This window comes from Lathyrus oleraceus, chromosome 1 (assembly GCF_024323335.1).
Source record: "Lathyrus oleraceus cultivar Zhongwan6 chromosome 1, CAAS_Psat_ZW6_1.0, whole genome shotgun sequence".
NCBI lineage: Eukaryota > Viridiplantae > Streptophyta > Magnoliopsida > Fabales > Fabaceae > Lathyrus > Lathyrus oleraceus.
The window spans coordinates 437,464,224-437,478,430 of record NC_066579.1 but is presented as its reverse complement, the minus strand read 5'-3'; positions in this window follow the sequence as shown (position 1 = coordinate 437,478,430).

Below are 14,207 nucleotides of genomic sequence, written 5' to 3'. Positions count from 1 at the left end.
TATATTTGCTTCTAAAAGTCCTTATCAGATTCTAAACCAGAATCTGACTCAGAGTTGCGAAGTTGATAGCAGCGGAATAATAAAATTAGAAACAAGGAAAGTAAAAGAAAAGACACGCAACAGTTGTCCTGGTTCCTCTCACAACTTGAGAGTAGTTCAGTCCCCTTGTACTTCCAAGAGATTTTTACTATAACCAACAAGATCACAAATGCTCGGGCACCAAGTAAGAGACTTTCAATGCTCAAATCCTCAAGTAAGATACTTTTATGCTCAAGCATGCAAGAGAGAGAATTCAAATGTTCAAACCCTTAAGTAAGAGACTTTTATGCCCAGGCACACAAGCAAGAGACTTTAAATGCTCAAACCCTTAAGTAAGAGACTTTTATGCTCAAGCACACAAGCAAGAGACTTCAAATTCTCAAGCACTAAAGCAAGAGACTTTTGACTCTATAACAAATTGTTAAGAAATTTTGGGTAAAATTACATTTGATATGAAATCAGAGGTGTAGATAGAATACAACTTATTAAGACACTTAAGACTTTAACAACTTCTAAAATATACATAATTGATAAGATGTTCTAAGTCTAGCTAATTTGACAGAGTCACTTCTCATTGAAATGTCAAGAATCAGAGTCTTGTATTGTAGTGTATTCACCTTCAACTTCAAGTCTTTTTGCTCCTTATTGAGAGAGAAAGAAAAGAGACATTGTAAGACTTTCACCAAAAGATGGATAAGCTTCTTACTTGATTTGACACATCAACAAAGCACCTTTCTGCAAGAGGAATTATGTGTTGAAGCTCAGACAACTAAGGAGAGATTTTTCCTTAAGTCTTCACGTGAACAAAAGATCTTTGAGTTTGTCAGAGTTTCCTTGATTGAAGAGATTATACAACCTTCAGATCCTAGAACCTAGGTTTTGATCCTTCAGAGGTTGACTTTCTTCAGACTTCACTCTTTAGAGGATGATCTCTTCAGATTCTGCTTCTGGGCTTCTAAAGCTTCAAAGTATGGATCACTAGAGGCTTACTTTCTCCAGGGGAAGGTATTAGCACCCATCACGTCTGTTGTACTCAACGGGAGCTTTTTGTTAAACTTGTGATTTAGAATGTTGGCTATCGTTAATTATTTTCTTCGAATGATCAAAATATATAAAAGAAAAAGAAAAGGGGTCGCAAAAATATTTTTATTCAGGTGCTTAACTAGATTGCGGGTCCCGCTCCTACGCATTCTCAGGTACAATGAGGAACTGAAAGCTTCATAATTTGGGGCAAGATGAAAGATATTTTTAGTATTTTTTGTTAGAGTGTTTGACGAGATGTTGAATCTCGCTCCTACGTATATCCAGGTGCAATGGAGAACTTAAAGTTACGTAGTTCTTGGGAAGGTTATAGTTTGGTTGGCTTGTTTTAATGAAAGACTGTTTAGATCGCACTCTAACGGTTAAATGTTGCTTATGCTTGCAATTGGAGGCTTAAAGTGTTTGTTTGTATTCGCGTTAGAACGGATTAAACAATATCCTTTTGGAAAAGAGTTTGATTGATTAAAGTGTGTTGGATTGAACACGTGTTTAGATCGCATTTTAACGGTTAAACATTGGCTTGCATGCTTGCGGTGGAAGCTTAAGCGCTAGTTTGTACACTCATTAGAAAGGATTAAACAAATGTTCTTTTGTGAAATATTTTCAATCACATGGGGGTGAGAAAATAAGTTTGATGTGTTGAGTATTTTTTAAATGAATGATGAATACTCGGTGAGAACGAGACGTGAGACTCTCGACCAATTATTCGAGGTATTACCGGAATGCTAGACTCCAACGATACATTTTTCATTCAATGTATTTATGAAATTTGTCTGATGGACAACGAACATTCAAAAATATTACTCAAATGTTCTATCGGAGTCCTAGACTCCAAGGATCCCTCTTTTTTTCCAAGTTTATATTAAGTGCTTTAAAAGCAAATGGATGAACAAAAGGTTCTCCCAAGACGTATGCCTCGGGACCGATCATTCGAGGATTCAAGGAATGTTAGACTCAAATGATTCTCTTCTTTTGTGTTTCTTAAGGAAAAAAATTAACGTTATACTTAACCGGGAAAGATTTAATTCACACGGATACAAAATTAATAGAGAGAAAAGAGTTTAGAAAATTCACTTAACGATGGGCCAAGGTTTTGATTTGTTTGAAGATACTCCCTTAACTATTTATCTATATTTATTATTATTATTATTATCTATTTATTTAATTAATTTTAACAATTAAATAAATAAAAACCAATAATATTAAAATAAATAAAATCAAAGGATTTTGAAAATTCACTTGGCGTTGGATCAAGGGTTTTTAAGTTAGAAAATATATTTATCATCATTATAAGAATTCATTCAATTTTATTATTTAATTAAACAAATTAATAAATAATAATAATAATAATAATAATAATAATAGAAGTATAATTCTAAGTGAGGCAAAAATCATATGTGGAAATGCATGAGGCATGAGAGATATGGTGGAGCGAATGATATCTAAACAAGGAATTAATTAACTAATATTTGATTAAATTGATTATTTATTATTTAATAAAATAAAATAAAAAGAATAAAAAGATAAAAATAAAAAATGAAATAATAAAGTGGAAGGTATGATGAAGTTGACGGGGGATATGAATTTAGTAAGTAAAAGAGAAGAAAAGAAAGTGGCATAAGACTCAACCAAATTTAACTACACAAATGAAATAAAATAAAAAGCAAACTAGGGGGTGGGAAGAACTCCACTTTGTATTCACTCTCAGCGGTACATGGCAACGCAGAATGAAAGGAAAAAAGCAAGACGTGTGGTCTAGATTAAATCTAGGTTTATTCAAGAACAACAACAATATTCATCCTTATTTTGACCATAACTTACTCAATATTTTATGAAACTAAGCAAATGAATAATGAAAATTCATCTATTCGATCTCACAAAAAACATGAAAAACTTAGAAATAAAAAAATAAGCAACAAAAAACACGAAAAATTAAATCACATTTAATCACTTTTGCTCATGGAAGTTCAAGAACACTTTAAACTTTTGATTTTAAATCAATGGAGTTTCCATGCAAAATGGTGATGATTTAAGATACTAACTAAGTGCAGAAAGAATAATAATATAAAGAAAATCAAATAAACGAAAATTAATTCACATTTAATCACTTTTGCTCATGGAGGTTCAAGAACACTTTAAACTCATGATTTTGAATCAATAGAGTTTTCATGCAAAATAGTGATGATTAAGATATTAATTAAATATAGAAAGAATAATAATGTAAAGAAAATTAAATAAACAATAAACATTAAAAGTCTAGCTAAATGAAGAAAAATAAAAAGTGACTTGAAAATTGAGAGAAATTTGTGCAAAGTTTTTGCTCTATTTTTGTGAATGATTCTTGGTGTCGTTTGTGAATGAAATGAGGTTGATTTATAGACTCTAGAATTAGGTTAAAGGGAAATTTAGAAATTATACAAATAGTGTGAGTGTCTTCTAGAAACTTATTTAATTAAATATTGAATAATGATGTAATATATGCATGGAATAATGATGTAATAAATGAGAGATATTTTGGACCTTCTAGAAACATTGATATTTGTTTTTTGATGCATGAAAGTGATTAATAGAATTCAAATGGATATTTTGATGATAAATCAAATGATCATGAATTTATTTTTTCAAAATGCATAATGAAAAAATGCAATTTTAGTCAATTTTTTCACCATGTAAAATGTTGACTTTATGTTGACTTTTTTACTATAATGCATATATACATGATTATGGTGACTTTATTTGATGATAAAAACGCATATGATTAAAAATACAAAACTTGGTAATTGGATATGTATCAAATGAATTTAAAATGCTCAGACAAAATTGGGGTATAGTTGGCATGAAGTGTAATCTGCTAAGTGTTTGACAACTAGTAGAAAAAGGTTTCTCAGTGGTTATGAAAGATGGATACTTTAAATTGTTCGACACCCAGAATAACTTGGTCTTAAAATCCCCTCTATCGAAGAACGAGACACTTTAGACCATGATTAGTTTGACTGAGGTACAATGCATAAAACCAGTTGTCAACCATTAGCATAACTGGCTGTGACATTTGAGGTTTGGCCATTTGAATTTTAGGTCACTCAATCAACTGATTACTCAAGATATGGAAATTGGAATACCGATTCTTATGATTCCCGACAAAATCTATGAAGGTTTCTTAGTATGGAAGCAATCCATAAAGTCTGTCATTTTGACTATGCCAATGTGATCCTCCTACATACTAGAAGTTGTATATTCTGATGTATGTGGCCTATTTGAGGAACATACCATTTGTGGAAACAATTATTTTGTCTTATTTATTATTGAGTACAGTCAAAAGCTTTGGATCTATGTGATTAGGCTTAAAGACAAAGTATTTTCAATCTTTAAGAGATTCAAAATGCTTTTCGAAAACCATAGTGAAAAGAAGATCAAGGTTCTGCGAACAGATGGAGGTGGTGAATACACATCCAAGATATTTGAAGATTTTTGTGTTAAACATGGTCTTGATCATGAGGTAACTTATCCTTACATGCCTCAACGTAATGGAATAGCAGAAAGAAGAAACCAAACCATATTGGATATAGCAAGATGCATTTTAAAACAAAAGAACTTGCCAAAAATCCTTATAGGGTGAAGTAGTTACTACTTCTGTTTATATTCTGAACAGGTGCCTTACCAAGAAACTTAAGAACAAGGTTCCTAAATAAGTATGGAGTGACAAGCGACCATGAGTGAGTCATCTGAAGGTGTTTGGATCTATTTGCTACAAGCATGTTCCTGATGCTAGGAGAAGGAGGCTTGAAGATAAGAGTGAACCTATGATTCTGGTAGGATATCCTAAGACTATAGCATACATGTTATTCAATCCAATGAATGATAAGATCATGTTGAGTCAAAATATTTTGATTGATGGGAACTTTGCATGAGATTAGAATTTAGATGATGTAACTAACAAGTCATTAATTAGATATGGCATTGATGACGAAAGTAGTGAGCATGAAGAAATTTCAGTTAATGACATTCTAGTCACAGTAGAAGTCAAAGTATACAATAGAGGGGGGGTGGCTAGCACAAGCCAAATACCTCAAATAACCAGAGTTCTCCCAACAAGGCTTCAAGACTGTGAAGTGGTTGGTGATGATGAAGTCACACCAGATGGTGATTTGGTTCATTTTGGTTTACTTATTGGTGTTAAACTAATCAACTATAGTGAGGCCTTAAAGAATAAACACTGGAAGGCAGCTATGGTCAAAGAATTATAAGCGATCGAAAGAAACAATACATGGGAGCTAATCGAATTTCCATCACATGCAATAACTATCAAAGTGAAGTGGGTGTTCAAGCTAAAGCACAATCCTGATGGGTCGATTGCAAGCATAAGGAAAGACTAGTAGCTCGAGTATTTCTTCAGAAAGTGGGACTTAACTACTCTGAAGTATATGCACCAGTAACAAGATTGGAGACTATCATATTGGTGGTAGCCATGACATGCAAGCAAGGTTGATAGACATCTCACTTAGACATGAAATCATAATTTTTGAATGGTCCCCTAGATGAAGTCGTGTATGTCACACAACCTCCTAAAACAGCACCTACTACACAGTCACTAGTATCGCACATGATCTCAAAGGGTTGGCTCCAATCTGGATGATGCATTATAGGTGCAGAGATAAATGTGCATTTCAATAGTTGGAAGGACTTGTGGCATTGTTCATTGAAGATGAATTCAACGTCCTTCATCAGAAGACCAGTCAAAGCCTTGGTGATTTTAGAGAAGTCTTGCATGAATCATCAGTAGAAACCAGTGTTTCCGAGAAAACTCTGGACTTCTCTTACAGTCTTTGGTGGTTGTAGATTCTTAATAACCTCTATTTTAGCTTGTCAACCTCAATTACTCTATCAGACACCACATGTCCAAGGAATATGCCTTCCTTCACCATGAAGTGGCATTTCTCCCAATTTAGCATGAGGTTGACTTTAACACACCTCTCTAGTACTCTCTCTAAGTCAGAAAGATAGTTTTCAAAACTTTATCCGCATATAGAAAAATCATCCATGAAACTTCCACAATGTTATCTAGGAAGTCAACAAAGATTCCCATCATGCATCTCTAAAAAGTAGTATGCGTGTTACACAACCCAGATGGCATTCTCCGATAGGCAAATGTACTATAGGGGCATGTGAAGGTAGTTTTTTCTTGGTCATCCGGGTGGATTGAGATTTGAAAGAATCCTGAATAATTGTCTAGATAGAAAAGGTACGAGTGCTTGGCTAAGTGCTCTAGCATCTGATCAATGAACGGGAGAGGAAAGTGGTCTTTCCTATTAGATTTATTTAACTTTCTATAGTCAATACACATCCTCTGTCTTGTTACTGTATGTGTAGCTATTGAGTCTCCTTTGTCATTTTGTACCACAGTCATGTCTCCCTTATTTGGTACCACATTTACCAGAGTAACCCACTTGCTATTATATATTGGATAAATAATCCAAGCATCGAGTAGTTTCGTTACTTATTTCTTTACTTCCTTGCTCATTTGGGATCCAGTCTCCTTTGATGCTCCCTATAGGTTTCGGAATCCTCTTCAAGCATAATCATATGCATGCATACAGAGGGGTTGATTCCCTTGAGGTCATTAATAGTGTAGCCTAATACTTCAGGATATCTTTTCAGCACAATAAGGAGTTTCTCAATTCAGTCTTTACCTAGGTTAGAATTAATTATGATTGGACGATTTAATCCACTGTCTAGAAACTGGTATCTAAGGTTTTTAGATAGTTCTTTAAGATTTATCTTAGGTTGCTCTAAGTCAGGCGTTGGATCAGGAGTAAGGATGAGGCATTCGTCTAAACCTTCATCTAAATAAATCTCAGCCCCGTGTTCCTTTACTTCCATTTCCGGTGTCGGAGGTGCAAATAACTGTACGGTCTAGGGTGCTTCTGATGACAGCTCCTTTATGCACTCGTATATTATGACTACAAAGCAACATGTGTCATCTATAACAGGGTCTTTCATGAACTGGAAAATACTAAACTCGGTCTTCTCCTCACCAACCTCGAAGGTATGCTTTCCTCTCTTTACATCTATGATTGCACTGGTAGTAGCTAACAAAAGGTCTACCTAACAAGATCAAGATACAAAAGTCCTCTTTAATGTCCATTACTATGAAATCTGTAGGAATATAAGTTGTCCTATTCTTACTGGGATGTCTTCCAGTATTCCTACTGGGTATTTTATTGATTAGTCAACTAGCTGAAGGGACATCATTGTTGGTTTCAAGTCTCCTAAATTGAGCATGCCATAGATAAAAAGAGGCATCAAACTAACATTGGCTCCTAAGTCACATAAGGCTTTGTCGATGACGTACTTATCGATAACACGGGGAATCGAGAAGCTCCCTGAATCCTTCAATTTGGGCGGATTTTATTTTGTATAATGGTGTTTCACTCTTTAGTGAGCGTCATTATACCATCGTCATCGAGTTTCCTCTTGTTGGTTAAAATTTCCTTTAGGAACTTAGCATACAAAGGCATTTGGGTTATCGCCTTCAAAAAAGGAATAGTGATATGGAGTGTCTTCAGAAGCTTCACAAACTTCTTAAATTGTCCCTCAATTTTGTAATTTACAAGTCTTTGAGCGTAAGGAATGGGTAGCTTATAAGGAGGAAGAGGTATATATGGTTGTTCCTTTTCCTTATCTACCACCTCATTTGGCTTTGATGTTTGTCCATTATGAACTACTGGTGGTTCTCTCTAGGGGTCTTTCTCTATTACTCTCTCTAAATCCTTCTCTACACTCCTTTCTACAGTTTGGTTGTCAACTCTCTAGTTGGTATGGCCCTCTAACTTCGTTACACTTTGCATTATTATCTTATTAGTGTGCCCCTTGGGATTAGGTTGCGGATGGCCAGGAAATATTTGTAAGAACAAAGTTGGTTCTACAATATATCTCTAAGATTTTGATGATAACAAAGGATGAAACAAAATGGTACTCTAACAAGATTTTTTCTTAGTATGCAGGACTCTGATCAAACATCAGATAGAAAATTACATCAGATAGAAAATATTCGATTATCAGATGCTACTCAGAAAGATTGTCCAAAAGACTTTGATTCTGATCAATGCAGATACCTAGCGCAACATAAAGAAATCAGACTCTGATAAAAGAATACTGAATCCAGACTCTGAATATGAAGAAGTCTAGAGCATTAAGAAACTCTGATACGGTTAGACATACTTATCCTCTGAAGGAAAACTCTGATCTATCAAGACTCTGACGTAGACTCACCAGCTCAGAATGTGTAACCGAAAAGAAATTTGTATTTGGAAAGAAACTATTTCAAGAAGGAAATAATGAGGCTCTCAAAACTGTTTTAGAAAGAAACAAGGAGAGTAATGACATTAAACATTCTTCAATGACCAAGATCATGTCATCACTCCAACGGTCCTTCACAACGACTATATAAAGGACGAAATACTTCACAAGAGAACACACCCTGAGACACACAAGAAATCTCATTCATCCTCTCTCATTTTTCACGAGCTGCTGCTCTTACGTGAAAACCTATTGTTCTTATAATTCTGTAATATTTTCTTTTTGTTAGAAGCACTTTACATTACAATCTATACTCTTGCTTGAACTACTTCCTCATGTGACTCTGCGCAGTCTGAATACTTGAGAGGGCTTAGATATTATTCTCTTAGACGTTTGGTTGTGTAATCTTTCAAGATTAGTGGATTAAGTCCTTTTTGAAGGTGAAATCACCTTGGCCGGGTGGACTGGAGTAGCTTTGAATTTCAAGCGAACCAGTATAAAATCTTGTGTCATTTCCTTTTTATTTTGTGTGTGTCTGATTTCTGAAAAAGTTTTTATTTCTAAAACAATTCAAACCCCCTTTCTTGTTTTTCTCAACCTTCAATTGGTATCAGAGCTTCGGCTCTGTTATTGATTTTCTAATCAAACACTTAACAGTGTAGAGAGATCCATCGTGAGAAAAACTATGGCCAGCACCAATGAAAGAGATAGTTACAATGCTAAACCTCCAATCTTTGATGGAGAAAAATTTGATTACTGGAAAGATAGAATTGAAAGTTTCTTTCTGGGCTGCGACGCTGATCTATGGGATATTGTCAAAATTGGCTACACACCACCTGTGACAGACGTTGGCATTGCTATTCCCAGAAGCAGAATGTCAGATGATCAGAAGCGTGAATTCAAAAACCATCACAAAGCCAGAACGATACTACTCAATGTTATTTCCTACAATGAATATGAAAAGATCACCAACAGGGAAACAGCTAAAGAAATACTTGACTCCCTAGGGATGATTCATGAAGGAAATTCTCAAGTCAAAGAAACAAAGGCTCTGGCTCTAATCCAGAAATATGAAGCCTTCAAAATGGAGGACGATGAAGCTGTAGAGGTAATGTTTTCTAGATTTCAAACTTTAATTACAAGACTCAAAGTGATGGATAAAGGATACACAACTGCGGATCATGTCAAAAAGATTGTTAGAAGCTTGCCAAAGAAATGGAGACCCATGGTCACAACTTTAAAGTTGTCAAAAGATCTGAACAATATCAGCCTTGAGGAACTCGTCAGTTCACCCAGAAGCCACAAGATAGAACTGGAGGAAGATGAACCTCAAAACAAGATCAAGTCTGTAGCACTAAAGTCCAAATCCAAAAGACACAAACCAGATAGAAACAAAGCCTTCCAGGCTGAAGAAGAAGACAATGATGACTCTGAGAAGGAAGACTCTGATGACGAAGAAGAACTATCCCTTTTAACCAGAAGAGTAAAAAAACTCTTGAGAAAAATGAATAATAACTTCAGAAGACCAAGACCCAAGGGGGATCGATCAGAATCAACTTCCAGAGGTAAGTCAAACAAAGATATAACATGCTATGAATGTAAGGAAACATATCATTACAAAAATGAATGTCCCAAGTTGAAGAAAGAAAGCTCTAGAAGAGAGAATTTCAAGAAAAGTTCATTCAGAACTAAAAAGGGACTGATGGCCACCTGGGACGACAGTGGATCTGATTCCTCAGAATCAGACTCTAAAGAACAGGCAAATGTTACACGCATGGCTACCACCTCCAGAAATACATCAGATGGAGAATCTGACTCTGAAGAGGTATTTTCTGATCTTTCTCGCTCTGACCTTGAATCATGCCTTTCTGAAACTCTAAACTCATATCAGAAACTTAAACAAAAATTTAAAGTTATAAAAGAGGTTCTTGAAGAAACGATCGAAGAATGTGGTAAACTTGAGATAACAGTTTCAGAACTAAAAGATGAAAACCGAACTTTGATATTAGAAAGAGATTCCATAAAGAAACAATGCTCAAAACTTGAAGAAGCGTAAGCTCAAGCTCCACAAACTTCAAACACAGTAATATATGAATATGAAAAATCTTTTCAAAAGTTTTTAAAAAATGGGATAGAGAGAAGCAGAATGGCATCCATGATTTATGGAGTAAGTCAGAATAATAAAAGAGGAGTAGGGTATGACCCCAGTGAATATAAATCTTCCACAAATGACAAACCTAAATCTCCGTTTTCTTATCACTACACACATACACAAGCACAACGTTTTGATAATGCTAGAAAACCCAAAGTTCTAAGAAACTCTAGGAAAACTAATCATAAAGGACCCAAAAGATTCTGGGTACCAAAGGATAAGATTGTTTATGTTGCAGATATCTTATGCAGCAGAGTTAAGACACCAGTCATGGTACATGGACTCTAGATGCTCGCGACACATGACGGGAAGAAAGTATATGTTCCAAAGCCTGGAACTTAAAGATGCTGGCTTCGTAGGATTCGAGGAAATCAGAAAGGAAGGATCAGAGGCTCCGAAACTATTGGTAATGGAACTCTTCCCTCTATATCTGATGTTCTCTATGTAGAAGGATTAATGCATAACCTGTTATTAATAAGTCAATTAAGTGATAACGACTATGATGTAATCTTCAATCAAAAAACATGTAAATCAATTAATTAGAACAATAGAATAGTCCTATTCACTGGCAAGAGGAAAAACAATATTTTCAAAATAAATCTTTCAGACTTAAAAGAACAAAATGTAAAATGTCTTATGTCTGTTCATGAAGAGAAATGGGTATCGCATAGACGCTTGGGCCACATTAGCATGAGAAAACTCTCCCAGCTAAATAAACTCGAGTTAATCAGAGGTCTACCCAAGCTGAAGTATTCTTCAGATGCTCTGTGTGAGGCATGTCAGAAAGGGAAATTTTCCAAAACATCTTTTAAAAAAAATATTGTTTCCACCTCTAAGCCTCTAGAACTTCTTCACATTGACCTGTTTCGGCCTGTTAAAACAGCATTAGTCAATGGAAAGAAATATGGACTAGTTATTGTTGATGATTTTAGTCGCTGGACATGGGTAAAATTCCTAAAGCACAAGAGTGAGTCTCACTCTGTATTCACTAGCTTCTGTTCCAAAGTGCAAAACGAATTTGACTCCAAAATCATTAGAGTCATAAGTGATCATGGTGGAGAATTTGAAAATAAATTTTTTGAAGAATTATTCGATTCTAATGGAATATCCCATGATTTCTCCTGTCCTAGAACATCACAACAAAATGGAGTTGTAGAAAGGAAGAATAGGACACTCCAAGAGATGGCCAGAACCATGATCAATGAAACAAATATGGCTAAGCACTTTTGGGCTGAAGCAGTAAATACAGCATGTTATATTCAGAATAGAAACTCTATAAGACATATTCTGGAGAAGACTCCCTACGAACTGTGTAAGGGAAGAAAACCCAGCATTTCTTATTTTCATCCTTTTGGATGCTCTTGCTTTATTCTAAATACTAAAGAACATCTGAACAAGTTTGATTCAAAAGCACAAAAAGGTATTATGTAAGGATACTCAGAACGCTCTAAAGGCTACAGAGTATACAACACAAAACCCAAAATTATGGAAGAATCAATTCATGTTAGATTTAATGATAAGCTTGACCCTGAAAAGTCAAAGCTAGTTGAGAAACTTGCAGTTCTGGAGATTACTCTTGCACGTTCTGACGAAAAGACCAAAGCACCAAAAGTATCTGATAAACAAAGTCCAGATGCAACTGAAGCCTCAACTATCCAGAAGAAATCAAGAAGCCGCCCCCAACATCTCTGAAGATTTGATTCTGGGAAACAATGATGAACCTGTTAGAACTAGGTCAACATTCAAGGTACCTGAAGAAATCCCTCTAGGACTAGTATCTCTGATTGAGCTTACTTCCTATGATGAGGCACTTCAAGACAACGACTGGGTTCTAGCTATGAAAGAAGAGCTAGATCAATTCTCAAAGAATGACGTCTGGGATCTTGTTCAAAAGCCTAAAGGAACTCACATTATTGGAATCAGATGGGTGTTCAGAAATAAACTGAACGAAAAAGGAGAAGTTGTTAGAAATAAAGCTCGACTGGTGGCACAAGGGTACAGTCAACAAGAAGGCATTGACTACAACGAAACCTTTGCCTCAGTCGCCAGGTTAGAATCTATTCGTTTACTTGTTTCATTTGCTGTAAATCATTCTACCAAACTATATCAAATGGATGTCAAAAGTGCATTTCTTAATGGTTATATATCAGAAGAAGTTTATGTCAATCAACCTCCGGGTTTTGAAAACTCTAAATGTCCATAACACATTTTTAAACTTAAGAAATCACTGTACGGTTTAAAACAAGCTCCCAGAGCTTGGTATGATAGATTAAGTAACTTCCTTCTGAAACATGACTTTATTAGAGGAAAGGTTGACCCAACAGTCTTCTGTAAAAACATTAGAAATGATCTCATGATATGCCAGATATATGTTGATGACATTATTTTTGGTTCAGCTAACCCTTTTGTATGTCAAGAATTCTCTGAGCTAATGCAGGCAGAATTTGAAATGAGCTTAATGCAAGAACTAAAGTTCTTTCTAGGGATTCAAATCAATCAAGCTTCAGAATCTACCTATATTTATCAAAGTAAATACATAAAAGACATTCTGAAGATATTCGAAATGGCTGAATAAAAACCTGCTAAGACACCTATGCATCCAACCTGCATTCTGGAAAAAGAAGAAATTAGCCAGAAGGTTTGTCAGAAGCTCTATCGTGGTATTGTAGGCTCTCTTCTCTATTTAACTGCTACACGTCCTGATATTCTGTTTAGTGTATGTCTCTGTGCCAGATTCCAATCAGATCCTAGAGAATCTCATTTAACAGCTGTTAAAAGAATACTCAGGTATCTGAAAGGAACTGTTGGTTCTAAGTGTTGGCAGCAATTTTGGTAAAACAAAGAGTGTTCACAAGATGTTGTTTGTGATGTCTTAACATAAGATATCTATGTACCTGTTGGAGTTTAAAAACATAATTATGCAGGATTGTTTCAGAATGTCATACACCATGTCATGGCATCTGATATTATGTACCTACTGGAGTTAAAAACATAATTATGCAGGATTGTTTCAGGATGTCATATACAATGTCATGGCATCTGATATGTTTGTACCTACTGGAAATTATAAATGGAATTATGGAATTATGCAGGATTTTTCCAGGATGTCAGACCTGATGTCATGACATCCTGTACACAGAACATTCAGGGTGAATGTTATGTGTTATGTGATTGCGCATTTAATGGCAATCTATGTATGATTGAAGATCTGATTTGCAGGCGCATTCAATCATTGATTACAACCTGATTTACTTATTTTCCAAGGAGATCTAACCAGCTGTCATGAGAAGATTTAATTGGAAAATAGTTTAGGGTTTTCAAGATGTTCAAGCCCAGCTGAATGCTTCTATAAATAGGACATGGAAAACCTGATTTGATACACAACCAATACTTAGCGAAATATTGAGAGAATATAAGGGTTTGTGTCTTGTTTAGTCGTGAGACTTGTAAGCCATTCAATTCATCCATAGATGATTGAATTGGTCTGATTTGTGGGTTGTAAACTGTCACTCTAAGCTTTTAAGCAAGAGTGTGCGTCTACTTGATCAGAGTTGTTAAGCAAGATCAAGTGTGTGTCTACTTGGTTGAAGATCAAGTGTGTGTCTACTTGATTTAAGATCAAGTGTGTGTAATTGAAAAGTGTTTTCTTTTCACAAGGGACTGTTGTTTAAAATCACAG